The following is a 5,033-nucleotide window of genomic DNA, read 5'->3' as shown; positions in this document are numbered from 1 at the left end:
GGAATATTCGTACGTCATGGTCTCTGTCCTCCCTCTACGCCGAACAGATAGCCCCACACACTTCCTTAATATCTACTGCCCCCAAAACTAAAAAAAACATCAGTTTTCTAATATCTTTAGCGCAGCACTAAGGATCGCGGCAACCCCCTCACGATAGTGGGCGATTTTAACGCCCCGTGTCCCATTTGGGGCTATCGCAAAGAAGAGCCGCGTGGTTGTAAGTTGGCGGAACATATCTACGCTGGGCATCACTCTTCTAACCGATCCAGCCCACCCGATACATGTAGGGAATTCCGCTACTAGGGACACCTGCCCGGCCTTACCCTCACGAAACCCATCCGACACGCAGTGTGGATCAACACTGAGGACACCCTCGGTAGCGACCACTGCATACTGAACACTGTCATTTACACTCGACCCTTACATCGCCCCCTTGCACAACCCAACTTCCCGACTGCAATGCTTTCCGCCAGGCCCTCCCAGCGACTTCTCCCTTGAAGCAAGACAGTTGGACACACGGACTCATGCAAACACTCCGTTCACACGAAAAGAAATCCAGCTTACGGAGCGTGCATCGGACGTGGATAACCACCTGAAGCCCATCTGGAAAGCTCGCCGCAGCCTCACTAAACGATGGCGGCGGCAGAAACGCAATCGTAAACTCCGTGCTCGCATCTCTGGCCTCACCCAGCAAGCTGCTGAGTATGCTGCCCAGCTCGCTGACAATAACTGAGTAGATAGATGCAACAGCGCAGGAAGACAGATTTCGAGCCGCAACACTTGGCGTCTCTTTAGGACTCTCAAAGACTCTACACAAACACGCTCGGAAACCCGGAAACACCTCACTCGCGCGATACACAATTTTCAAGAAAACACAGAGCGGCTAGCGAACGTCTTACGCTCAAAATACTTCTATCAGGATCAAGCCCCGCGGGGGCAGGATTATTCATATACAGGCAGCGATAATCCGGAACTGGATCAGCTTTTCCAGCTCCACGACCTTCGCGCGGCTCCTGCCAAAATGCGTAGGGGGACGGCGCCCGGGAGGGATAAGGTAACAGTCAAAATGCTGCAAAACCTTCCCGATCGGGCATACGAAACCCTATTTGAATATATCAACGCCATTTGGACCGGGGACACTCCGTTGCCACCCGATTGGAAGACATCATTGGTAACCTTTATCCTGAAGGCGGGGGAATCGGTAAACACAGACAACCTCCAGCCCATCTCTCTCACTTCATGACAAAGATTGCTTTGAGGTTGTACTCCGCAGAATTTTCAAGAGAGCCCTCGACCTCCCGATCTGCACTTCCAACGCGCGACTACTCCCGTTAGGGGTGGTGAACACCTATCGGGAACTTCGCGGGGCGCATCTCGTTAACCTATACACTCGTCTCGCCCAGACAGTGTCCGGTCGCCGCCTCTTGGACCGGTTACATATCAAACATGACCATCTTACGATGAAACGGGTTCGAATGCCCGAACTGCGGAGACGCGCCCTCTACGTTCGACCTCTTCCGGCTAAGATGAGCAAGGAGGACCATAATGGCCGGCGCCAGGCGCGGGCAGATGCCCTGCACCGCCACTATGGCTCAAAGAGACACGTATTCTACGTCGACATTGCAGGCCCCTACCACTCCATGGGGGAATGGTACACGGCTGCAGTCATACACGATGGAAAAAGAGGTGGACGGCTTCTCACTCAGAGCACCCAGCTCGAGTCATGCGCAGGGGGTAGCGATCGCCCTCGCAGCCTCCCATACCAACTCTAAATTCATCCTCACAGACTCTCGCGGAGCCTGTCGTAACTTTGAGTGCTGTTGGATCACTCCACTTGCTCACAAAATTCTTCACCACAGTACTCGCGACTGCGATCCCACTCATCGCTTAATCATAGGGTCCCCGGCCACCAAGGCATGCCAGGTAACGAAGCCGCCCATGAGGCATCCCGTGCACTCACTTACCGGGCACCAGGTATTCCTTAGAAATACCTTAACCCAGATCACAGCCCTCTTCTTTTTTTAAAGATATTACTGAGCACTACCGTGCCGAACACCGGCGCTACCCGGTTCCTATGAAGTGACTGGGTAAAGCTGGCGAACAATTAGGCTCTTTACAAACACCCTGCGGTGCCCGGCGGTTCTCAAGCACATGAATTCTTCTTTTGACGGCCGCTGCTCATTCTGTGGGGAGGTGGCCGACACCTTTCACAAGGTTTGGGCATGCAGGCAGAATCCTTCTCTCCACCCCCTCCCCATCACCCCTTGCCCTACCCGAGATGACTGGGAGGCGGCTCTGCTCGGCTGCCAGGAACTATCGGCCCAACATACCCTGGTTCGGCGGATCTGCTCAGCGGTCAGGACCAACGGGGTCCCGGAATGAGAGACTCCACCTTCTACGGTAAGGGGTGAGCACACACTAGGGGCCTCTCCTCGAGCACCTCTCTGCATATATAGATAAATGCTTTTCACCACCATCATCACCGCGAGAGAAGGAAGGAAGATGGGAGTGAAATGTTCGGTTTGCTATAGGGTTAAATGCCACAAAGCGACTCGGGCTACGCGGGGCGCCATAGTGGAGGGTTCAGGATAGTTTCTACCATCCGGGGCTTTTTAACGTGCGCTGACATCGCACAGTACACGCGTCTCTAGCACTCCTCCCTCGATTTCGACCGCCGTGGCCGGATTGAACTCGCGCCTTTCGGGCCCGCAGCCGAACACCATCACTACTGAGCCATCGCAGCGGCTCTGGGGCAAGTGGATTTCCTGTTAGTATACCAGCGCGTGGACCACAAGTACGCGCATCGCGAGTAGCATGTTCGCGCCAGTGTGTTTACCAAGTGCAGCACGTGAACAGTCTGGCATAGTGCGACGTTTTAGTGGAACAGCGACACAGCTAATACCGCTTCCGCTCGACATTTCCACCTTATTCCTTTGAGCACATCTTCCTTCTTATAAATACGTTCAACGTGTTTGTGTTTGTTTGCATATATATCTCAGCAAAACATCTGCGCATGTTTCTAATAACTTCTCGTACGCCTAAGGCCCACGCGCGCAAGCGTGCAAACCAAACTGTGTTTAAAAAAACACAATTTGGTCACATCACAAGCTCGCAAACTCAGAAATAAGGATAAACAATCTGTCCGGTGTCCTTCATTCGCAAGACGAATTTATTTCTCGGGGCATGCTACAGCGTAGTGGTTTTACTTGAATTCCTTTGCGTCAGCAGTGTTATGAACGTCTGTCTGTCTGTCTGTCTGTCTGTCTGTCTGTCTGTCTGTCTGTCTGTCTGTCTGTCTGTCTGTCTGTCTGTCTGTCTGTCTGTCTGTCTGTCTGTCTGTCTGTCTGTCTGTCTGTCTGTCTGTCTGTCTGTCTGCCTGTCTGTCTGTCTGTCTGTCTGTCTGTCTGTCTGTCTGTCTGTCTGTCTGTCTGTCTGTCTGTCTGTCTGTCTGTCTGCCTACCTGCCTGTCTGTTGCTGCCAGGAAGAAAGAAAGGAAAGTGCACAGGCCTGCTCACTGGCTCAAGCCGAGCCACAATCGCTACCACGTGCAGAAAGAAGGAGAGTTGAAAGATGGGACAGAAAGACAGGATAGAAAAGACGCGCTAAAGACAAGGCCGATCCCGGAGGTAGTGTAATACCGGGCCAACCGGTGGCGGGAGTGAAGCATCCTTCAAACTCTCCGCCACATTTCCTAAAATAAGTCCAACTTGGACCCGTAACAGATACTCTACGGGGTCCGGACATTCGCAAATCATGAAGAAGAAATGACAGTAGAGAAAGGCTTTGACGGCCAGAAGATGAGTGCTCCTTTTACTTTATTCCTGTCTCGTGCTAGCGCCTTAGCACGTGCTGCACATAGTTGCTTTAATTAGCTGCTGTGTGAAGCTTATTCACTCAGGTTTCTTTTTTCCTCCTCCACAACCTGCCACACCAAGAGCACGTGATCAGGTTTTACCCATTTTTCTCTTCTCAGCAGTGCATGCGCTTGGCCGCTGAAACGGCCGCCCTCCTCTTGCGAAGCTTGTTTCGGATAACTGATGCGAAATTTCAGGAACCATCGGAAACAGTGAATGGTGGAATGTATTTCGCAGTGTTGTGTTCTTGTGTCAAAGGCTTCTTGCTTCGTTGTTATAGGAGGTTCTTCGTGGAGCTCTGCTCCACAGTATTTGTCGTTACCCAAACGCATAAGCAATGCAAAACGCGCATGCTCACGCTAACACTTAAACGAGACGCAATACCGGGAACCACGTTGGATTCTTTGAAGTCACAATTGCAGCCCTAACCGAACACCTGTATTCACTGCTTTACGGATTGTCTGCGTCGACACCACGCTGTTTAGCTCAGCATTTTGATAAAGATTTATTTTGCGTGCGGAATATCCGGTACAGCGAAGCGTGATTCCTTTAATTTCCATGGTTCCCGCACGGATACTTCCCCCTTTCGTGCATCGTGGACTGTTTTTAAATCTAGGAAAGAGGATTTGGATTTATGTGTTTACGGGGGTTTAACGCCGCAAAGCGACTCAGGCTATGAGGGACGCAGTAGTGAAAGGCTCCGGAAATTATGCCACCTGGGGTTCTTTAACGTGCACTGAAATCGCGCAGTACACCTGCCTCGAGAATTTCGCCTCCATCGAAATCAGACCGCCGAGGCCGGGATCGAACCCGTGTCTTTCGAGTCAGCAGCTGAGTGTCATAGCCACAGAGCCACCGGACGGCATCCAATATAACGGTGCTTTGTAATGGCGAGGACCATGAAAGAGCTGTATACATAGGCATTGTTAGCGTGTGTACTGCTTTCACGAGATAAGAGCTGCACCGACCTTTTTTTTTCTGCCTCACTCTTTCGCTGCTATGGAAGGAGGAGTGGAAAGGAGGAAAGAAGGAGTAGGAGGATAGAGACAGAAAATGAGAGCAGTGAGTACAGGCAGCGTGAACTACAGGTATACATGGCCCGACTACGGGAGAAAAAATATCCTTGTGACAATCCTCTACGACAGCGCATATACCCTTTGAAAACAATGAGCGAGTTCA

The 5,033-nt window shown here is 51.6% G+C and overlaps 1 pseudogene; it reads right to left on the bottom strand.

The window, feature by feature from the left end:
* Positions 1-3,604: 3,604 nt before the first annotated feature.
* LOC144116763 (U2 spliceosomal RNA) lies at positions 3,605-3,766 on the bottom strand (annotated as a pseudogene).
* Between the last annotated feature and the right edge of the window lie 1,267 nt (positions 3,767-5,033).

This window comes from Amblyomma americanum, chromosome 1 (genome assembly GCF_052857255.1).
Source record: "Amblyomma americanum isolate KBUSLIRL-KWMA chromosome 1, ASM5285725v1, whole genome shotgun sequence".
Classification (NCBI taxonomy): domain Eukaryota; kingdom Metazoa; phylum Arthropoda; class Arachnida; order Ixodida; family Ixodidae; genus Amblyomma; species Amblyomma americanum.
The sequence above is the reverse complement of the archived record's forward strand: the minus strand, read 5'-3'. Positions and strand labels throughout refer to the sequence as shown.